The sequence below is a fragment of the Pelodiscus sinensis genome, chromosome 8 (assembly GCF_049634645.1).
Source record: "Pelodiscus sinensis isolate JC-2024 chromosome 8, ASM4963464v1, whole genome shotgun sequence".
Lineage (NCBI taxonomy): Eukaryota > Metazoa > Chordata > Testudines > Trionychidae > Pelodiscus > Pelodiscus sinensis.
In genome coordinates this window covers 11,434,417-11,458,534 of record NC_134718.1, presented here as the reverse complement: position 1 = coordinate 11,458,534, position 24,118 = coordinate 11,434,417, and the positions used below count along the sequence as shown (strand labels likewise).

At 42.9% G+C, this 24,118-nt stretch overlaps 1 long non-coding RNA gene across 1 annotated transcript in view; it reads right to left on the bottom strand.

The window, feature by feature from the left end:
• Positions 1–2,657: 2,657 nt before the first annotated feature.
• LOC112544317 (uncharacterized) overlaps positions 2,658–24,118 on the bottom strand; it is a 289,095-nt gene continuing 267,634 nt past the window's right edge. The window contains exons 4-5 of the long non-coding RNA XR_012905771.1: positions 8,327–8,371; positions 2,658–2,710 (exon numbers count right to left, since the gene is read on the bottom strand). This is a non-coding gene — a long non-coding RNA (uncharacterized LOC112544317). The remainder of the gene's footprint in view (positions 2,711–8,326; positions 8,372–24,118) is intronic.

Genomic DNA, 24,118 nt, shown 5'->3' with positions numbered 1-24,118 from the left:
ATTCCATAGTAATATAAACCAGATTGCATCACTGAATACCCATGGAGAGGCCCCGCCTCCTCTACATTTCAATCACTTCCAAATGTTCCTAGCTTATCAGAAGGCTTATGGGGCAACTCAGCTCCCCCATTTGGTAGCACTTATCCAAGGAAAACATGAAACGCTGGCAGATAAATCAACGTAATAGGGAAGATGACATTAGTGACTCCAAAGCAGCTTTTTTATATTTAAGTCTGGACATTTTTTCCTTTGCCCGTGCTTGCTGTTTCCTTTGTCCAGACACCTCCGTCTGCCCCCCCCCCCCCCCACACATGCTCCCCCTACGATCAAGAAGAAAGATTTCAGAAGCTGGCCTGAAACTGCATGAACTGGACATTATTCTGTTTGTCTAATCCTATCACTTTGCCCATCATGAGACACAAAAAAAAGGTGCGTTCTACAACTTTACAGTGAGCGGTTCCACTTACCTAATGCCTGGTCCACAGTCCACGGAAGCTAGCCAGCATCCTTCCACTAATTTAGGATCAGGATTGATCAAGCGGTGAATTCTCATTTCTCTCATAGGCCACCATGTGCTTTAGACATACCTCGGCAGTGGGGGCAATCTTTTATGGCAGAAAAATAGGCACAATGTTCAGATGGCCACACGCTTGTGCTGTGTGTTGCTTGCAGGTAGCAGCCTGGCTGCATTTCAGTGGTAGTGGAACCGGGTGCGCCGCACAGCTATGGGCGCCTCCTGCTGGTCACTCAGGATTTAGCTCATTCAGCCCTGGAGTGGTCCCTTTCGGCTGGCGTCTCACCCACGGGTACCTATTTTTTTCTCCACTTCTGGGTGCTACCCTATCCCAGTGCCCCCATACTCTAGAGAGCTCCCCTGCTGGGAACTCCCAACCGCCTATGCCCACCTTGCCTCAGTGACCCACCGCCAGTCTTCATCTAGTCCTTGCTTCAGGGGCCTCTAGCTTCCCGGACAGGCAGGTCCCTCCTGCTCCCCAACCAGAGTAAGAGTGTCTGGCCTCCTCCTTTCCTGGAGACTTTATTTATACTCCCCTCAGCTGAGCCCTAATTAGCTAGTACCCACCTCAGCTGAGGGGCTTTGCTCTCAGCCCTCTCCCAGGGCTCGGTTTTACCCTTAAAGGGCCAGTGCAGGGCAGACACCCCGTCACAGGTAGGTAAAATGATTCAAACTCTGCCTGCCCTTATGGGGCTGCGGGTTGGCTAGAGAGAATGCCAAGACCGCAGGACTCCTCGGTCTGTGTCCCTTGTAGGTACAGACCCTAACAGGGTCAGCAGAGCCTGGCCTTCTCCCTGATCTCCATCTCAGTCCATAGGCAGGACATAGTGGGAGCATGATGAACTCCATAAAGACATGCTGCAGCAGGTTTGACTCTCCTGTAGAACAGACAGACATTCTTTCTCCCTGCTGGAGTCCCCTTGAGTGATGCTGTTCTTTTCTGGCTCCTATGAAGAGCTTGCCCTAAACAGACAAATAAGCTCCTGATTTGAAAGCACTTTGATCTTAGGAAAGAAGGGCACAACATGAATGAGAACATATTCGGATGACTCTGTTATCTTATTTTCCTATGCAAACGGAGGGAAGGGTAGCGACGACTGTGCCTTACAAGACTTGCCCAGTGATGAATGAAAAGAGGAATGTAATCTCAACAAGACGAATGGCTTGAAATCAGGATCAGCCCCATTATTTCACCCAGCATTGCTCATGAATTTTTTTCTGCATTAATTTATTGAACTTGGAAACAGCTGATGAGTGGCCATTCTGTGCTCTGGCTGCCTCCCAAAACTCAGCTGAGACCAGAGCAGAGATCAATTTGCTCTTCCCACATAAAAATAAATACTGATCAATCATCACCATAAACATGAATGCCACCCCCCAGTTCAAAAAAATCACCAATATGAGGCATCTAGTAGTTCACAGCAACACCTTATGCTCACTTCCCTTCAGCTGCACCTGCCTGGAAGATTAACAGGTCTGAATACGGGTAGACCAAAGGGGAAAATGCATTGCAGAGGTGAAGTGTTTGCAGAGAGATGATCCAGGGGGCAGCCTCCTCTGTTTTATACTCAGAGAGCGCCAATGCCAGCACCGCAGCTGAACACAACTGCAGTAGTGTGGTGTGGTCTCACATCCTTACTGGTTTTAGACATCTGTGTTAACAGCTAGAATTCCACCTGAAAAGGCACCACCTGCTGGTGTGGTGTTGTGTGCAGAAAGCATGGGCCCCAGTTAATAAAGGACACAGAGCACGGTATCTACTTTGGTCTCTGACTAGACGTAGCCCCAATGGTAAGTCCACATGACCATTCTAATCTTGATGTGATAGCGGCACCAAGGAACATAGCAAACGCTTCCCACTCAAGAACTGGCAGCACTCGCTTCACAACAAACCAACGGAAAAACACAGAGTCAGGATTGGCAAATATAAGGTTTGGTCCTAATGAATGAAGTGTTTAATCGTAAAGAGACTGATTAGTTCTGCCCTCTGGGGAAATCTGTGGTCTACCCTGGGTGAAACAGCCAGAACAATGAAGAAAATTAAAGATACATATCATGTAATTCTCCAGAAGAAATATACATAGATGCATACATATTACACAGCTACACACACACGTATCTCAGCCCAAAATCTTACCTCTGTCTCCAGTTCTTCTATTCTAAGGTCAGCATTTCTTGAAACACAATTTATCATTTCTATTAAAAAAAAAAAAAGCCAGGAGAAAAAATGCATTGCCATGGATAAACATTTAAATTCTGTTTCATTCAGACATTTCTTTCCTGGATGAAATCCAAGTGTAAATTCTCCAAGTGTTATAAAAGCTTTAACAAGGCCATTATCGGGTTAGTATGTTTGTTTCACACATCTACGCACTAAGAGGTACGATCAGATTAGACAAAAGTTGGAAAGTGTGGAAAGAAAATGGTAGAGGCCTTTGAAGGAAGCAGCAGCAGACTGAACAGGATAAAGTAATATGCATGACACAACAAAAAGGTTTGGAGTTGAGATTTTCAAAGCACACCAAGGGTTCATCTACACTGCAATAAAGAACTCCTGGTATGGAGTCTCAAAGCCTGGGTCAATTAACTCAGACTTGTGAGCTGTGGGGTTAAAAATTGCGTTTGAGACATTCACGCTTGGGCTGGACCACGAAGTCTGAGACCAATCTCGCTTTTGGGGTTTTAGAGACCCCAGTGCCAGCCTGAGTCTGAACATCTACCCATCTGCCATTTTTAGCCCTGCAGCCCAAACCCCAGAAGTCCACGTCAGATGAGTCAGATGTGTTGCAGCAATGCCATGGGTCTTTTATTGCAGTGTTGACGTACTCCAAGGGGTTTAATTACACAACTTCCAATTCAGCTAATAGGAGACTGAGCCACGTTATTCCTATTTGTCTTTGAAAATCCTCACTCTGGCCTCTCATGGTACTGTTGTCTCTTAGGGACCCAAGTGACTAGTGACGGTTTGGGGCCGCATGGATGTTTCAGTTGGGCTGATAGGTATTTCTTTGATGCAATTGTGTTTATTTTCAGAGCATATACAAAGCCCTGTGTCTTTGAACACAGAAGGAATCAAATAGCAAGCAACAGCTTCTTTTACTCACAGCATCAAGAGTGCTCTTATCTGCCTGGACCTCTGACCCATAAGCCTTGACCTAAGTTTCTTCCAGAATCAGCCACACATTTTTTTTGCAGCTGCTTCAGGCTGCCTCTGCTTTTGTCTAACATCAGTTTGTGGGCATTCTCTCTTTCCACACATACATACCTACCCAAAACAATCCCTACCAAAAGCTCCTCCAGTGTGTCCCGCACGTTTTGTCTGAACTAAGGGCTTATGTTTAGAGTTATATTAATTGAAGTGTGAGTTTATGCCTTCTAATCTTCAGGAGGTTTTATCCAGGAATATATATTTAAACTTGATTTCCAATGGACATTTTCAGTAAAATCCAAACCAAAATATGTATTCCTAACAAAATTCTAGAAAACAAAATTGAATCAAAGCTTCTAAAAACCTAGCTCCATGTCAGTAATACTGATTTCCCCTTTTTGCCTTTAGTGAACAAAAAATTAAAAAGTAACAGTAATTTTAAAACACTGGGCTCCAAATGTGATCGGAGGCAGTGGATATGATTTGACTTCCATGAACTCCTTTTCCATTCAGTAACTTGCATCTGTTGGTACTCAAAACTGATCTAAGCAAATCTGCCATGTGCAATCTCCACTGACTATTGTGGGAACAAAGATCAAAGAAGCTGGTTGTGACTCTTTGCTGGTCATAATGCAGTTTAGGGCCACTTGTGGGCAGCTCTAAACTACATCCATCAGTAATGGCCCTCAAATTGCTGTCTACAACAGGGACATTCTAGAATTTCCTCATGCCCTGGCATAAGATGGCTGGTAATGAAGAAACAGTCTTGAGATCAACTATACTGTTTCTGTGCCAGGTGAGGGCACCTCAACACCAGGGGAATTCTCAGCTGTTAAGATTTACACGTTGAACCTCTCTAGTCTGGCACTCTCTGGTCCTGTAACATCTGTGGTCTGACATGTTTTTAGTTAGCTGGATGTCCACTTATCATCGGTGTGGCCAAGTTTCCTATAGGGATGTAACAGTGTAGTCGTTTAACTGATTAACTGATAAGCAAAAGCTTATTGATTAATGTGATAGACTAAATGCATTTCCTCCCTCCCCCACCTTGCCAGTAATTTTTTTAGCAGGTTGCCCAGCAGCCTGGCTCAGTCCTGGCTTCTACCAGGTCTGGCACCTACCCCTGCTGTGGCTCTGCATTTAAAGTGTATTAGGAACCAGGCAGGCAGGCAACCTGGCTCAGTTCCGGCTCGTGCTGGGTCTAGGAGCTCAGACCCCACACCTGGTTAGGGGCTGCTGCCACCCTGAACTGCTGCCTCTGTGTCAGAGGCAGCAGCATGGGACAACAGGCAGCCAGTCTACAAAGGAACCTGGTTTTTAAACTGGCTCCCCTTGCAGACCAGCTCCCATGTTGTTATTTAGCTCTAATTTACCCCTAAATGTCTTTTAAGAGTCCAGTAAGCAGTGGTAAACCCCCTGAATAATATTGACCTCCCATGGTTTGGCAAATTCTCTGGTTCAGCACCCAGTCAGGTCCTGAGGGTGCTGGACTGGAGAGGTTGCACCTGTACTCACAGGACCTGACTGGTGCTGAACCAGAAAATTTGTCAATATTATTCAGGGGGTTTACCACTGCTTACTGGACTCTTAAAAGACATTTAGGGGTAAATTAGAGCTAAATAACAACATGGAACACTGAAAGCCATCTGGGAGCTGGTTCCTCAATGCGAATGGGCCAAGGAATATTTTCAAATGTGTCCAGATAAGTTTTATAGTGCTTGTGAAATGCACCACACTGCCAGTGCAGAAAAATCACGTTCTGTTCTTTTCATAGTTCCGGTATGGCTATGGCAGCAACAAAGCAAATTTCCTCATGTGCTAAGTATTATTATTTTATTTTCCTGCCAACTCTAACATGGAGGGAACTATAGGACTGAAACACTAGTTCTATCTGCAGAACTTTTTGGTATTTTGGCTACTCTGCTAAGACTGCCAACACATGATGTGAGTTAATGCTAATTGTAGTAGTGGTTTATGTGGTGTGGGCAGCTACTGGACTGAGACCAACTCATTTTGTCACAGAGGCTACTCAGTGATTATCAGATGATAATGAATTTCAGACACTGGGCCAGATATTAACCCCTGACCTAGAGATGAAAGGTTCTGTGTCCTATGCTCTGTTGAGCACTATCTACTCACATTTGCTATGCAGAAGATGCCCCAGAGAGATGCTGGCTGTTTGCAGAACTTTTAATAAATTCCTCTCCCACCTTTTGAGGTCAATGATACATTAATTGTCTTCCTCACACCTAAAATCCATTGCTAAAATGTTGTTTTCAGAGACAGTTTTCACAACTCACAGCTTCCATCTGCCTGTTACTTTTATATACAGTAAAGTCATATTAAGTTTATTGGAAGACTAAGGCCTTGTGTTCACTCTGCGGAAAATCGACACGGCTGTGATCAATCTTCCAGAGTTCAATTTAACGAGTCTAGTTAAGACTTGTTAAATCAAACTCAGAAGGCACCTCCCCCCCCCCGGCATTTGGTACTCCTGCTATTGTCAGGAGTAAGGGAAGCCGACTGGAGCGCTTGCTTCCATTTTCCTCCCACTGTGGGGACACCACCAAGCTCATCTTAAGGTAAGCTGACTCCAGCTACGTATTCTACATAGGTGGAGTTGCAAACCTTAAGCCGAGCTGCTGGGTCTAGTGTAGACTGGCCTGAGAGATGCTTTGCAAAACTGTGTTTACTTGATAGTACATGAACACTTGAAGGAGATAAATGCATTATATTAATTGTCAAGCTTTATGAAAGGCTGTGAATTGACAGCCCTCAATGCTGCCCAGACCATGCTGCACCTTCCCCAGGTAGCACTGAGTGGTGCTTGGACTGTGTTGTGCAGGGCTCTGATGGCGATTTAAAGGGCCCAGGTTCTGGCCACCACTACTATTGTGGTGTTGGCAGCCTGTAGTCCCAGGCACTTTAAAAATTGCCAGGCCCCCGGCCAACAGCCCCGTTTGCTCCTGCACCCCTTCCCCCCCATGTTGGCAGCCCTGTAAAAACGTATCCTTCTAAACCTTCAAACATCTGTCCTCCAAGAACTCCAGCATTGCTGGTACAGCCGGTCCCCAAGTTATGAACGGGTTACAGACCAAACACTTGGCCGTGACTCGAAATGTTCGTAAGTCAGACCCCCATTGAATTACATTGCGACCGCACTGTTCGTAAGCGTGGGTCATGTTCATAACTCGGGGACCACCTTTATGACCACTTAATGGGAGGTTTGGTCATAAATGCGAATGGTCGTAAATCGGGGACCGGGTGTATTATTATTATTATTTATATCGGGATGGCACGATGAGCTGTCGATACACACAGAATGATAGTGTCCCTGCTACAACCCATTAGCTGTCTAGGATGACGAGCAGTTTGGAAAACAAGAATCTGGTCACCTCTCTGAGTAAAAAAAATAATCAAGACATTTACCTCTGTGCAACACAGCCAAGACATAAAGGGGTGTATGGAAAGCTAGTGAACCTGCTAAATGCTTGGTCACTAAAAGGCTGGACTATCAAAAAAAGAACCATAGAGAGAAAATGAAATAAAAAAGCTTTTACTTTTAATGGAATACCCTTTTGTCAATTATATGAGTGAGGTCAATCTCTAATAGGATAATACGTTATATATGCAGGCAGGAATAAAATTTTGACCATGAGGATAATGGCTACATGCTTCAATTTAACAAAATATAATGAATGCTTAGAGTCTAATTCTGCCCTTGCTTGGGTGTAACTTCCATTGACTTCAATGCACAGTGTTTAACCTGTAGACTCCTTTCTTCTGACACATAACTGATTTTAACTCCTGGATTTACAGTGAAATCTTCCAACTGCTGCTGGAAGAGTTAGGTATGGGTTTTTAGACTGTAGGTATGCCCTACTTTTCTATGTTATGGCTTGGTTAAAGCACACGGGCAAGAAAATGTTGATCCTAGCCTCTGTTTCCCAGAAGCTGGGAATGGGTGACGGAGTAGATCACTTGATGATTATCTGTTCTGTTCTGTGTCCCTTTGGGGCACCTGGCACTGGCTACTGGCTAGTGGGCTAGACAGACCCTTGGTCTGACTCACTATGGCCGTTCTTATGATGGAATCTTATCCCTCCTGTTCAACTTTGCATAACTAGCCAAGTGTTGGGCACCACTAGTAATAGAATATTGGATTTGATTGTCTGAGCTGGAATGACAAGTCCTGGATTCTCTCTTCCCTAACACACAATAGAAGCTTGTTGCCTTGTGATTCTTTTTTGTTCAAAATAATCTTTTCTTTCTCCTCCCCTCCTAAAACTGCTTTTTTTAAGGTTTCTGGTACAAATGCACAAAATGTCTGTGGCTTTATATCTCAGGTCTCTTGCTTATCTTTTTTTTTTTTTTCAGTTCACCTGGATTCACACTTCCTTAGTTCCATTTGTTCACTGAAGCTGAAACCACCAAGTTTTATATGGTTTGAGGGCGACACCATAGAAAACCACCGAGTTTCACATGTTTTCCACCCTTAATCATAAATAATTGCTGGTTCAAGGCAAAAAGCCGGAACCTCTGATCTTCTTATGAAGCTTGTCTGTCTTTCTTTGTAATTAAATACCAAACCAAAGAAGATGGTATTTATCACCTGATTTGTCACAAGTCCATTAATTATCAGCTAATTTTACATTTGTTTTTACCTTTACTTTCTGCAGGCAGAAGACTTCTTTTTAGTCCATTGGTGACTTTAAAAAAAAAAAAAAAAAAAAAAAAGACTGTACTGCAGCTAAAATTCAAACCAATTCACATTTACTTTTATATTTTCTATTTGCATCAATAAATGTATCACTTTATTGTAGTAATTCATGTTAAAACAGAATGAGCAGGCTGGTATAAATAGAGATAAAACAACTTGCCATATTTTTGGGGGGTTGGGGTATGTAATTATTAATACAAATGTAAGGATAAGGTTGTCAAATGTTTAGTATAAATCCCATTGAGTTTCCATAGAACCCATGTGCCTAATTCCCTTAGGTGTTTTTGAAAACCATTTAAATCTTTAACATTAGTGATAAAAATCAAAGAGTTCTGTAGAGTATTTTTCATCATTCTAAACAGCAATATGCTTCGAGATTGTTTAAAGGGATATTGGACTTAATAGAAAAACGACACAAATCCATCATGTGTTCTCAGTGTCCAGAAGTTACAGCGTCATTGGAGGCAAGTGGCCATGTCAGCAGGTTTTCAGGTATTACTCTGCATCTGGAGAAGAATTATGGCACTACAGGACACCAGAGACAGCTGTGAATGTTTTCCTTTGTATGAGGTAAGGGCAACTGAGGGAAATGGATGAGATTTTTCTTCATTTCTGTCAAAGCCCATGCACAAAGAAAACATTTCATTTTTGAACAGAGTATGAAGCAGCCTGTCTAAAACAAACAAGACTGGTTTAAAAAGAAAATCAGGTTTAAGATGGCAGGGACTCCTGCTGGTATCAACAAGGAATGATTCTGTAGAGTGGGCAAGGTACATCTGAAGTGACAGGGCAAGATAAATCTAGCTGGATCACACCCATTTCCATTGGCTCACAGAATATTAAGCTTTAGAGCAATGTTTACTTCTGCTGTTGCTACACACAGTCCCAGAATGAACCCTTTTATGACCAAATGTTTAGAGGAAAGGGCTGGGAGAGGGAATCATTTTGCTTATGAATAAAACACTTGTATTTCCAACTCCAGTGATCTCAATTAAAATTCCTCTCCCCTGAATGAGTTAATTGTTTGAACTCTCATGGCAAAAAATAATTCCCTTGACATTAAGATTTCCTAGAGCAAGGATCTTACTTCAAGGTTAATGATACATGCAAAATAAATTTTCCACAAACATCAGGAGGACAACACACACCAACATTAGCCTTTAGGGATAGCTAGTTAGTACCTTATTTTATGAATTTTCCCATTACTAAGCTTCAGGATCGCATATATAACCAATAGTGCGATCATAGCATTGAATTGAGATTATGCTAGGCATTTTGCACATTTTCTGTAAGTTGTGCCCATCCAGACGCCAACAGATATGAACTGGGATTTTGAGGCACAATGAAGACCTATAATGAACAGACGAAGTGAGACTTTTTCCCTGGGCTTGAACAAAGACACTAACTGGATGTCGCATTATAAAGACAATCTCCCCTGCCTTTAACAACTTCATTTTTACATCAAAGGCTAAGAATGGGACACTTCCAAACCACTTAATTAGCCTCATTAGCACTGATCCTACAATTGACAGGTACTTTTTTCCCCTGTTATAAATATTTTGGTTTCTGTTATTTTCACTCCAGCTCATCTGATGAAGTGGGCTGTGCCCATGAAAGCTCATGATACAATATATATTTTTGTTAGTCTCTAAGATGCCACAGGACTGCTTATTGGGCTTGGGGCAAGCAATTAAGGTAGGATTCATATTCTAATATCAAAATCAAAGTGTGAGCAGATTTCCAAAAGAAGCAAGTCTGTTCGTCTGCTATAGTATTGGCAAAAATGAAATAATCATAATGTCAGGAGTGGAGGAAATTCTTGATAGACATTGCGAGGCAATTTGATATTCCAGAGATATGCCTAGAGTAAAGCAATGACTTCAGAAAACCAAAGAGATAATTTAATCACTGTCTATAAGTACCTACAGAGGGGGAAGACAGAGAGTAGAGAGCTCTTTCATGCGACAGACAAAGGCATCACAAGACCCACTCGCTGGGCATTATGGGTCAGATTCTCAAATGATGGCCAAAGTGCACACAGCACAAATGAGCTTCAAAGATGGCTTGAAGTGAGGGAGCTGGATGAGACACCACATGAATGAGTCTGACAAAAGCCTCGGGCCAACCCTGTATTAATGGCACAGCCAGAGTTTGCTGGAGAAGTTTTTTTTTTTTTCAAAGTCTCAACCTATCTCTCCTTTCAAATTATCTTGTGATACAGCAATGGAGAAATAAATAGCTCCATACGTATTTGTTCCCCACGACAGTGATTTGGTACAAAAGATGTTCAGAGGCTTGTGTGGCGTCTGCAAAATGGGGTATTTCACAGCTTTCTGAAACGCTGGACATTTTAAGGGTTCACCTCAAATGCGGGGGGGGGGGGGGAGAAACAAAATTGGAATTACTTTGTGGGGCAGGGCTTGTTGAAATTCCACAGCTGCTACTGGAGTGAAGCAATGACCTCAGAAGACCAAATGGCTTTACAAATCTATCAGGAAACTCCATGACTATTGACATTGAGATTACTTCACTTTCTGTAGCAGAGCAACAGTAAAACTCCACACCAAGAAAACTGGGATTTGAAAGAAAAGTGGCTCCTCTCTCTGCTTTAGGCTACTGTTGACCCTTCCTATTTTACAGAATTTAATGTCAGATTGTTTTGTGCCATGATATACCCCAGTAACTTGCTATGCTTTAAGGTAGATCTAGGACTTGTAGAGAAAGAGCATGAGGCTCTCTTGCTCCTTCTTCACTCTTCCAGATATTTTATATGGGCACCACATCTACAAAGCTGGCTGGAGATGGGCTTCACACTGGTTGCTTAGTTGAGTAATGAGAGATGCTGACACGGGAATATTCACAATAAAAAGGTGCATTTGTGGCTCAAGTGGCAGAATTATTCTACAGGGAAAATCCATTTATTATTTCTTTGATAGTAGGGCATACAGTCCCTGACCACACGTACACATAGCAAGAGACAGATATTAAGAGGTTGCCGCTTTCAAGTACCTAAAAGGTTCTTGAGGGAGGGAGAAAAAAATGTTCTCCTTAACCTCTGAGGATAGGACAAGATGCAATGGGCTTAAACTGCAGCAAGGGAGGTTTAGGTTGAACATTAGGAAAAACTTCTTAACTATCAAAGTGGTTAAGCACTGGAATCAAATGCCTAAGGATGGTGCGGAATCTCCATCACTGGAAATTTTTAAGAGCAGATTGGACAGACACCTAGGTCAGTGTTCCTCAGTCAGTGGTATAAATACCCTTAGGGGTATTCGAGAGAAGTCTACGGGGGTACGTCAACACAAGTGAAATCTGGAGAAAACTGAATTTTTGTGTTAAGTTTTACAGTGCTTTATTATTTCTGTACTTTTTACACCCGAAAATTTCAGCGCCCGCTCGGCTACGATTAAGTTGTTTAAACAAATGTGTTGCAATGGTAGAAAAAATATGTGTGTGTCTGAAAACTATAGGTATTGGGGGGACTTTTTTTTTTTTGAAAAAGGGGTACTTTATAAAAAAAGGTTGAGAAACACTGGCCTAAATGGTGCTTTGTCCTGTCATGAATGAAGAAGATTGGACTCAAAGATTTCTCAAAGTTCCTTCCAGTTCTAAGATTCTACGAGTCCATGAACCCAAATGCACACAGAGGGTATGTCTACACTGCAACACTATTCCAAAATAATTTAGTCTGCATCTACACCACAGGCAGTTATTTTGAAATAGTGTCAAACTACTGTCAAGCCGGAGGACTTTTTACTCTGACTCCTGTAACCCTCATTGTACGAGGAGTAAGGGAAGTCGGAGGAAGAGTGCTCTATTTTGAAATTAGTGCTGGGTGGACGCTTCCTATTTTGAAATAAGCTATGCTATTGATGTAGCTCAATTTACGTAGCTTATTTCAAGTTAAGTCCTGCAGTGTAGACGCACCCAGAGTGGGAGAAAAGAAGCATTATCCCCTATGTTATGGAGGAGCACCCGTGGCATCTTGTTTCAGGTCGCTCAATTGGTCTGATATACAAATTGGAATTGAACTTATATTTCCCAAATTCTTTGGCTCGTGCCTTAATCATAGGGCCATTGTTCCTTTTAATCACAAAGAGAAATATAATAGCTGTTCCATGAAAGTAATCTCTAAGAGCATGTTGATCAATTTGTACAGTGATACATGCTACCCAGTGATCTATTTGCATTAACAGAGTGAATTCTGGATACAATTTTAAAATGAGGCTTTAGAATGACTGTTTCAGTTTCAAATTTTCCTGGGTATGGCCTGCAGCAGTTGCGAGGAAATGAGCAAAAGGTACTGCTTTAGAGAATTTAGACTCACGGCTTGAAAAAGACAGCAACTTCCACTGAACTGCACACGTAAAATATTCCTCGTAAAAAGTAATAGCAAAAAAATATCAGTCATGTGTACTAAATTTAGTCACATACCCTTTTCACCTCAAGGAGCAACCAGCTAATTGAATTTGGGGGTTTTAATGTGAGTATTTGATGTATTCTCTCTCCACCACTAACAGCTACAGTGATATATAGCTGAGAACAACGTGGCTTTGTTTTAAATGACAATGCTCCTTTTAAAATTTAATTCCCTCGCTTTTTTTTTAAATGAAAATGATCCTCTAGTCATAGATTTCTGCTCACAAATAATTTTCTACACATAAAATAAATTACCTCCCCTCTTTTTCTCCTCAGCTTACAGGCAAAAAAAAAAAAAGATTTTTTAAAAATATATCATACTGGAGCATTACAAGACAGAACCTCAAAGACAAACAAAGTCAATGAGAAGGCTCCCCTTAACTTCACTGGATCAGACCCTGACTGAATTAGGAACAAAATGTTTGATATTTATACCAGGACACAGACATTTCATATTCATATGTATATTTAAACTATTCAGTAGAAATGAGTTAAAATTGAGATAAAGTAACTAGGAACTTTGCTCAATTCTCTCAACCTCAACACTTTTAGGGACTTGAAAAAAATAGTTTATCCTCGCTCATTATTTTTCACCTTCATCCAACTCTATATTTCTAGCTTCCAGGCTGCACCCATTAGGGTAAATACAGAAAAAATATAAGACAGGCTCTTTGCCCAGTATATTTCCGGTCCAGCGAAGGATATGGAAAGCATGAACCATTAATATTTTTTATCGAGCAGTGTTCACAAGCATAAGATAAGTTGGTCTTCTTTGCAGAGGAGGGGGATGCTGCACCAGAGTTGAGGTTCACTTCCCCAGGGAGAACAGTGGTGATTACATGGCTGCTCTCCACCAGGTGTTCTCCGGGGAAAAGACAGCTTTACAGTGCCCAGTTCCTTTGGTGATGAGTAACAAGATGGGCCTGATTTTCAGAGGTGTTCAATCTGTAATCTCACCAACAATCTGTGGGTATAATTCTCTGTCTCATGTTATCTTGGAGGTCAGATGAGAGGATAAAAAATGTCCCTTCTGGCCTGAAAATCTATTAATCATTTGGGAAGATAGTTGGAAATAGAGGTAGTCAGCCTCTTTGAAAACCAAGCTCTGGATATACCTAGATTGGAAGAGAGGACTGCCTAGTCCTGACTTTACCCTTGCAGGATTGTCTCCCCTCCCACTGCCGTGCTATGGCTGATGCTCATCCCTGGCTCCTTACATGGGTAGACCAACACCTACAGAGGCAATGCCACCAGTTCCTGGAGTGGCTTTTGCTCTGGAAAGATTTCCATCCAAGGAGTTATCTGCTCCTGTTCGGCTTGTAAAGTCTGACCAGAATCTTCTCCGAGTAAGCTGTGACTTCAGAGAACGTTGCGTGGAGGACACACTGGCCGTTACGAATCTGTCTGCTCCGGCTTTGACTGTAGAAAATGTACAGAGCTCAGGCGGACAAAGGGAACGTCACAGAAGCCTGGGAATCGCGTCAGCCTTACAAAAGTATCATGAAATAAGCTTGTGCACAATGATGCTGATTGATGAGTAAACACTACTCTCCTGTCAAAGAAAGCAATTTGCCTTGTGTAAATAGGGAAGTATAAATCCAAGGGGTGTATTAGGAGGAGGTGTTGCCCTGAATTAAAAAGGCATACATTTGGACTTAGATTAAGATGCAAATAGAAGACAGACTTGTTAAAACTCTCTGGGCATAGATAAAAGTGGTAAAAACCAAGGGTGATGTCATGGTAGGACCAGGGCCAGATTAAAGGGGGGGCCGAGCCAGGCAGCTGCCCGGGGTACCAACCTCCGAGGGGCACCTGATGGCAGCTGTAAGGGGTGCGCAGCACCCCTTATCGCTGCCATCAAGCGCCACGTGCCTGGCTCCTGGATGGCGGGCTGCAGCAGCTCCCAGTGTCCACTCTGCAGCGGCCTCCCGGGGCAGGGGCCACGTTAACCCCCACAGCACTGGCCAGCAGCGTCCTTTCCCCTGTGGCCGTGGGGCCCTGCATGGCCAGGCTCAGCCCACCCCGGGCGGCCCTGGGCTGCTCCAGGCCGGGCACGTGCGTCCTGCCGCTGCCAGGTCCATGTGCCCTCCCCCAGGCACCAGGCGGGGGCGGGGCCATGCATCCACCCTCCCCCAACCCGGGCACAATTAAACTGTCTGCCCAGGGAGCTGGAATAGTTCGGTCCGGCCCTGGGTAGGACACATAACCAGGAAGAGGTGGATCAGCCTTTTTTTGAAACAGCTAACAAATTCACCCTAAGAATATGTTTTTGTGGTGTTGTGGGATTCCAATACCAAGAAATATATTGAGGAAAGAATACAGCAGACCACAGATTATCCAACAAGTTTTTGTAATATACTGGAGACAGTTTTTTAGTTCAGAAGGTGGGGGAAGCTGTTCTAAATTTGATTTTGACAAATAGGAAGGAATTGGTTGAGAATTTGGAAGTGGAAGGCAGCTTAGGTGAAAGTGATCATGAAATGGTAGTGTTCACGATTCTAAGGAATGGTAGGAGGGAAAACAGCACAATAAAGATAATGGCTTTCAAGAAAACAGGCTTTAGTAAACTCTGGGAGCTGATAGGTAAGATGCCATGGGAAACAAATCTAAGGGGAAAAACAGTTCAAGGGGGTTGGTAGTCTTTCAAAGAACCATTATTAAGGGAACATGGGCAAGCTATCCCACTACACAAGAAAGATAGGAAGTATAGCAAGAGGCACCCTGGTTTCATCAGGACATTATCAGTGATGGGAAACTCAAAGAAAGAGTGCTACAGAAATGGAAAGTTGGTCAAATTACAAAGGATGATTACAAGCAAAGAACACAATTATGTAGGGGCAAAATTTAAAAGTTAAAGGCACAAAAATAAATTAAACTGTCTAGAGACATAAAGGGTAACAAGAAAACATTTTGCAAATAGATTAGAAGCGAGAGGACCATTACTCAATGGGTGGGGGACAACAATAGAAAACGTGGAAATGCAGAAGAGTTAAATAACACGTTTTGTTTCAATTTCCTCCAAAAAGTAGCAATTGGACATCTAACATGAAAATGAGGTAGGACCAGAGGCTAAAATAGGGAAAGAACAAGTTGAAAATTACTTAGACAGGTTAGATGCCTTTGATTTGGCAGGGCCTGATGACTACTGAAGGAACAGACGGAGGAGGTATCTGAGCCTTTAGCAATTTTGTTCAAAAAGTCATGGAAGATGGGATAGATACCAGATGACCAGGAAAAGGTGAATATACGGCAAATCTATAACAAGGGAAATAATGGCAACTTGGGGAATTACAGACCAGTCAGTTTAACTTCAGCCTCCAGAAACATAATGAAGCAAATAATTAAGGAATCATTTTGAAAACATCTAGAAGATAATATGGTGATAAGAAACAGTCACCAGGGATTTGTCAAAAACTAATCATGTCAAGTCAACCTAAGAGCTTTCTTCGACAGGGTAATAAGCCTTGTGGATAGGGGCGAAGCTATAGATGTGGTATATCTTGACTTTAGAAAGGTTTTTGATATTTTCTCACATGACCTTGTTATAAACAAACAAGGGTACACAACCTAGATGGAGCTACTATAGGTTGGATGCATAACTAGTTGGAAAACCATTACCAGAGTGTAGTTATCAGTGGTTCATTGTCAAGCTGAAGGGGCAGTTCTGAGTCTGGTTTTGTTCAATATCTTCACCAGTGATTTAAGTAATATCCTAGAGAGTACACCTATAAAGTGTGTGGTTGATACCAAGTTGGGAGAGGTTACAAGTGCTTTGGAGGATAAGATTAACATTCAACATGATCTGGACAAACTGGATAAATGGTCTGAGATATATAGGATGAAATTCAATGAGGACAAATACAAAGTACAGGCAGTCCCCGAGTTACGCGGATCCGACTTATGTCGGATCCGCAGTTACGAACGGGGCCATCCCTCTCCCTGGTCTCCAGCAGACCAGGGAGAGGAAGCAAAGCGGCGGAACACGTGGGCAGCGGACAGCCCAGACGCGTCTGGGCTGTCAGCTGGCCGCATGCTCCACGGCTTTGCTCTGCTCTGCTCCCCGTCCCCCTGGTCTGCAGACCAGGGGGACAGGGAGCAGAGCAGAGCAAAGCCACAGAGCCCGAGGGCAGCAGGATAGCCACGGCGCGTCTGGGCTGTCCCGCTGCCCCCATGTTCCGCGGCTTTGCTCCGGACGCCTGTGGTACAGCAGCTGGGGTGCTGCCGGTTGGTCCCGTAGCCCCGCTCTGGGCACCACTGGACCAACCCAGCAGCACACCAGCTGCTCTGCCCCAGGTGTCCCCAAGTCAGCCGCTGCTGAAACTGACCAGTGGCTGACTACAGGAAGCCACTGCCCGGGGCTTCCTGGAATCAGCTGCTGATCAGTTTCAGCAGCAGCTGACTTGGGGATGCCTGGGGTTCTTAAGTTGAATCTGTATGTAAGTCAGAACTGGCCTCCAGATTCAGCCGCTATTGAAACTGATCAGTTTCAGCAGCGGCTGAATCTGGACACCAGTTCCGACTTACATACAGATTCAACTTAAGAACAAACCTACAGTCCCTATCTTGTACGTTACCCGGGGACTGCCTGTACTCAATTTAGGAAGGAACAATCAGTGGCACACATACAAAAATGGGGAATGATTACCTAGGAAGGAGTATTACAGAAAGGGATGTGGGAGGTCACAGTGGACCACAAGCTAAATATGAGTCAACAGCATAACACTTTTGGAAAAAGAAAAAAGAAAAGAAAAAGGAAACACCATTCTGAGATGTATTTGCAGGAGTGTCATTAGTAAGATACAAGAAGTAATTTTTCCACTTTATTCTGCATGGATTAGGCCTGAACTGGTCCTAGGTGCCATATTTCAGGACAGACATTGACAAATGGGAGAAAGTCCAGAGAAGAGCAACAAAAGTGATTAAAGATCTCGAAAACACAACCTATGAGGCATGATAGAAAAAATTTGGTTTGTTTAGTTGGGAAAAGAGAAAATTGAGAGGGGACATGATAACCATTTTCAAGTACCTTAAAGGTTGTTACAAGGAGGAGAGAGAAAAATTATTCTCTTTAACCTTTGAGGAAAGGACAAGAAGTAATGGATTTAAATTGCAGTTTAGGTTGGACATTAGGAAAAACTTCCAGTCAGGGTGTTTGAGCACTGGAATAAATTTCCCAGGGAGGTTATGGAATCTCAGTCACTAGAGAGTTATAAAAAGAGCAGGTTAGACAAATACCTGTCAGGGATGGTCTAGTTAATACTTGATCCTGCCATGAGTGCAGGGGACTAGGCTAAAATGATACTCGATAGAGAAAACAAAGGCTACAAAGCTTAGTGTAAATGAAACTTGGATCTAATACCATCATATGTGAAAAGTCAGCTCCATGGCTTCCTCAAAGAGTATCCTGGAAAAGATTTGCTATAAATTACACCTGGTCTCCCTACTCAAGCTTCATAAATGAAATAAAGGATTTTTAAGAGACATTTTCTTTTTTTCAGATCTGGAGTCATTAAACAGAGATTAGCTGGATAAATAGAGGAAGTGATTTTTAAACTGTTTGCAAACTTAATGTGAAGAGCCCAGCCTTGCAAATTATCATGTCTAATCAGAGATGCACGCTTCACTGCTCTAGTAATTGTACTAGTATTAGTCAAATTCTTGTTGTCTCCTCATTAGCCATGAAAAGGAGACTCAAGATGTACTTCATTAGAGTATCCTGAATATAAATTGTGAGTGGAAGGAGAGAGAGAGAGGCACTACATACCATACTGTATGGAAGGAAAAAGATTAAGAGCACAAAAGATTTGGTATCATTCCATTATTTAACTGATATGTGAATTTAACAAACAACCACACTTTGCACTTTCTTCATGGTTCCCTCTTTGATGTCAAATAAATAATTGATGTAACAAAGAATTAAATTAATGTATTATATATTCTTTATTGCTTCCTTACACTGCAAGTTTCAACTAAAGCAAGAACTGGTTGTTTTTATTAGTGACAAGCTGGTAGTTTTCTTGATCACTGTGGAACAGGTAAGGAATCTAATTTACTGTAAACATCAGAGGGGTAGCCGTGTTAGTATGAATCTGCAAAAGCAGCGAGGAGTCCTGTGGCACCTTAGAGACTAACTAAAGTGTTGGAGCATAAGCTTTCGTGGGCAAAGACCCACTTCGTCAGATACCCACGAAAGCTTATGCTCCAACACTTCAGTTAGTCTATAAGGTGCCACAGGACTCCTCACCACTTTTACTGTAAACGTGTCTCTAATTAAAAGGTTTAGGCCTCAATTCAGCAAAAGATTTAAGCACACGCTTAGCCATCTCTATTCAAAAAACCCCTTAACTGTATGATTCATTTTAAGTCAACAGAACCTAAAAACATGCCTAAAAGCAAGCATGTGATTTAAGCGAATTGCAGTCTGAAAAACATCTTGTTAGAATAGGTTTTTCAAGCAGGTCTATAGCAATGAGTTGCGAGTTAAATAAAAGTAAAAGCCCTTCAGCAAATTAAACAGGACTAGCGACAGGAGCAGAGTGACTATTTCCATGCATATTTTTCATAACTTAATATTGGTGCAAATCTAAATGATTTTTGGATGCTCACACTATTCAAAAAGTTTTGAAACCATGAGTGAGTTATACAGGTAGTCCTAAACAGATGCCAACACATCCTTTTATACTACCCCTGACCATAATGTATTGGGAAGATGCTATAAAGTTTACAGTAAAATTATTTATTAAATATTTAAGGGTTTTCTAAGTTATTATTGATTTTACTTTTTGTATCCTGTAACCTGCAACTGCCAGGAACCGTAGTTACTATGAGAGCAGCTACTCAGGTCTCAGAGGTGAGAAACAGCCAAAAAAAAAGCTAATTAGAGACAGATCTGGTTAGTGTTGGTATGAGACACCTGGTGTGCAGAGGGAGGGAATGACAAGGAAGCAGGGCTGGTGATTCAATAGGTAAGTTCTCTAAGTTCAAGAGCTATCTCCCGAATGGGGTGTCAGGAACACACAGCTGCTCAAGTGCTATTATTCAGCCTAGTCACAGTCCCCTAATTGTTATGAATGTGTCTATGACACTTTTCTCTAGAGTAAAAGTGTTGATGTCAAATTCCATATGGGCAACTAGATTTCCCCTACAGTCCCTGTTGCTTAGATTAAACTTTACTACATGTGCCAGATTGCTGTGCAGGCTTGTACCAGCAATGTGCCACTCTAGGGCTATGATGTGACTCTTCTACTTGAAAAAACACTTCGGCTACGTCTACACTGGCCCCTTTTCCGGAAGGGGCATGTAAATTTCAGCAGTCGTCGTAGGGAAATCCGCGGGGGATTTAAATATCCCCCGCGGCATTTAAATAAAAATGTCCGCCGCTTTTTTCCGGCTTTTAAAAAAGCCGGAAAAGAGCATCTAGACTGGCCCCGATCCTCCGGAAAAAGTGCCCTTTTCCGGAGGCTCTTATTCTTACTTCAAAAAGGGCACTTTTTCCGGAGGATCGGGGCCAGTCTAGACGCTCTTTTCCGGCTTTTTTAAAAGCCGGAAAAAAGCGGCGGACATTTTTATTTAAATGCCGCGGGGGATATTTAAATCCCCCGCGGATTTCCCTACGACGACTGCTGAAATTTACATGCCCCTTCCGGAAAAGGGGCCAGTGTAGACGAGCCCTTCAGGTTCCTTCTATATCCTTCCACCATAGAAAGGTGTCTCAATTTAAACTGTCTTTTTAATGCTTTATCCCAGTGCTTGCCTATGGTATAGCTGTGTCAAAGTGTCTAGACTCATGGCTGTGTCTCTTTTAGTTATTTATAGTGAAATAAACAAACAGAGACAACACGGAACATGGATTTTCACATTGCTCAACCCAGATGGAAAATTTGAGTCTTCGTGCCTACTAACATCTATATCTATAGATATATCGAGCTGAGTTTCATAATGTCCATGTTCAAGCTACATACAGTCAATGGAACTATTCATGGGATCAGAGATATACAGGTACTTATATGATTTGCTGGACCGAGGCTATGTTTCCTACTCACTCAGGTCTCTCAAAACATGAAGCTACCACAACTTGTGCTTCAGCTCTCCTCCAATATACCCAACATCTTAGGACTATCCTTGATATTGCTATTTATTTTCTGTATTCAATAGTACCTAGAAGCGGATCACCATTATGCTAAGGGCTCTTCTTGGCCAGTGATCCCACGGGGAAAAAATAATCCAAAATACTCTTTGGTTGCAAAATTGTGTCTCTTTGAACAATATTAAAGCCATTCAGACAGAATTTATTAACATAAGAACCAGCATCCACAACACAGTAGAGCCCTAAAGTGGTTTCCAGAATTTAATTAGACTAACTGTTCTTTTTTTCTCCCACATTGGTGCCACTTTATAATAAGTGTAAATCATTATTAATTCCTTTGGTGTTCAGTGTAATAACATAAATCATGGACTCTTTTGGTAGTAATGCATCTGTAATTTCATAATAATTTAGCATTGCTTAATATGAACTTGAAATTAATTTATAAACTATACTGTTTGCTAATGTATGGGGTACATTTATAAAATATTAGCATTAAGATTACCTGAATGAACACTCTAAGAGTATTCTGCTCCTGCGCCCCTCTTTCACATGGCCCAGTAAAGCCACAGGACACTCTGTGGGGGAAGAAGTGCTGGCCCACTGGCTAACTGGCCCTTCTGTCTTATCCCCTGCTGGAAGATCTAGGGGAAACGGGTTAGCCCCAAGACATTCTACAACATAAAGTAAGCCTCACTCTGTACTGGGCTGTCCCGCCCTCTCTTTTGGGCTTGGTTCTCAGTCTTCCATTCATGTATCACATGCTCTTTGGGGTCTAATTGTTACTCCCCAGCAGGCCCATCTCTGCATATGAGACTCCGTTCAGGCAGAGCTCCATCCTCCTTCCTGGCCAGCCACAACTCAACTGAGCCAGGCTCTCTTTTTAACCCCCCCCCCCTTCAAGCTTGCCATTGGCTGCAGGTATTAGTGAGGGCCAGGGGAGCCAACAGCTGCTGTGGGCCCCTGGACAAGATAGGGAGGGGGACGGGTTAGCACCCTGGGAAGGGTAGAGCCTCAGGCAGAAGTGGCAGGGCCAGGGACAGCCAGCCCTTAGCGCTACCTGGAGCATGCAGCACGGAGCTCCAGTTGTTGTGAGCCCCGGGCTCCTTTGAAGCACTGGGTTCCAGAGCAAATGCCTGCTTTGCTCCTTGCTGTCAGAGGCCCTGGTGGGAGCAGAGCTAGCTGCACCATTAGGCTCTCCTTAACCCCTTCTTCCTGGGTGTAGGGCTAGTCTGCCCCCACCCCAGACTTTATAAAACACATAGGTACACGGTATGCAGATAATTATTAACAACATCTTGCATTTATTTATAGAACAAATATCCCCAAGTGTTTTACAGACCGCTTAAGGGGTACTGTACCAATAGTGGTGGAAGTTCACTTCTCCATTCCATAGTTAAGGCTGACATGAGTTCTGCATTGAAGATTATATACTGGAGGGGGAGGGAGTTGGGAATGAGATATAAAGAATAACTTATGGCTTCATAGAGTCCAAGGCCAGGAAGGACCATTGTGATTACTTCATCTGTGATCACCTAGTCTCCCGTATGACACTGGGCACATAACAGAATAATTCCTAGAGTATCTCTCTTTTAGAAAAAAAATCCAGTCTTGGATTTAAAATTGCCCAGGATGCAAAACTCAATCATCACCCTTGGGAAATTGCTCCAATAGTTGATTACTTTCACTGTCAAAAATTCATACCTTATTTCCTGCCTGAATTTGCCCTGCTTCAATTACCAGCCACTGACTTGTGTCCTACCTTTCTCTGACAGATTGAAGCAGGGGTGGCCAACCTGTTAAAGGCAAAGAGCCACAATAGGTGGGGATATAGCACAAAGGGCTGAGGGAAAAAAGCTGTCTAGCAAAAAAAAAGAAAGAAAAAAAAGAAAAACCAAACCAGACCTGCCCCTTTAAACAAAACTCAGGGTGGTTTTTTGGGCCACATCAGGCTCCCACCGGACGGCGCCATCTTGTTGGTACCATTTTGCTTTGCCGCATTGGATGGTGAGCACAGGGAACTGGGGGCCAGAGGGTGGTTTTTAGGGGCACAGGGGCAGCTTTGTGAGTCACGGGGGAAGCTTCACGAGCTGCAATTTAAGGGGGGAAGAGCCGCATGCAGCTCTCAAGCCGTGGGTTAGCCAGCAGTGAATTAAAGAGTCCACTATTAGATGGCACGTGGGTACTCTAAAATACAATGAGGAGGTTTGCAAACTGTGCTTCCATCAATTCTAAATCTTTACTTTGTTAAATTGCATAGGTCGAGCTACTTGAGTTGATCACTTTAAGGTTAAATGCAGGGGCGGGGCGAGCGGGGTGGCCGCCCCGGGCCCCACGCTTCAAAAAGCCCCGCGCATGCGCCGTGGCAAAGGGGGCCCCCGCGAAATTATGCTGCCCTGGGCCCCGCAAAATGGTCATCTGCCCCTGGTTAAATGACAAGAGAAATCAGATGAAAAGAATTAGAACTACAGCTACATCCTGCCGGAACAAACACTCATGCAAAGTTTCATGGGTGTTCAGTCAACAAGTGATTAGGACTAAACTGTTTCACCCCTCGCCCCTCCAGTGCTCGCTTAATATTAACTGTGAAAGACAAGTGTCACCTACTGAACTGCTGTAACTACTGCCTGCAGCACTTGGTTTCCATTGATAGGCTCCTACTGAGGTACTGACCACCAACATACAATCAGAGTGAATGAGAATCATGTATTCAAAACATTTTGCCTGTTTTTATATTCATAAGTTGTTTGTGAGCAGTCTCTGATTTTCTCAAAGTGGTTATTATTGCATAATGTTCACCAAATGATTGGGATGCTGCATCTGCAGACTGATCATGAGATGTTTGTTGTGAATAGTTGACATTTCACATTTCAGATGTGTTAGTTTTGATTGGAAACAGGAGTGACATGGTATTCTGTTCCCTGATTGCATGAGAGAGTTAAAGAGTAGCATATCTTAAAGGACAGCTTTCAGAGTTTGCAGAACAGGAGAAAGGAGAACATGGAAAAAAGTACAGTTAAAAAGGTGCTTGGCCAAATAAGGTATCTTGTGATTCTAAGGCTACATCTAGACTGCAGAGTTGTTTTTGAACAAAAACTCATGGAGTGTCCATACCTCAAGCGCATTTTTGTGCAAGAAAATCGACAGAATGGAAGGGTTTTTGTGCAAGAGTTATTCCTCGTTCTACAAGGAATAACTCCTTTTTGTGCAAGAGCTGTGTGTGTGTGGATGGGG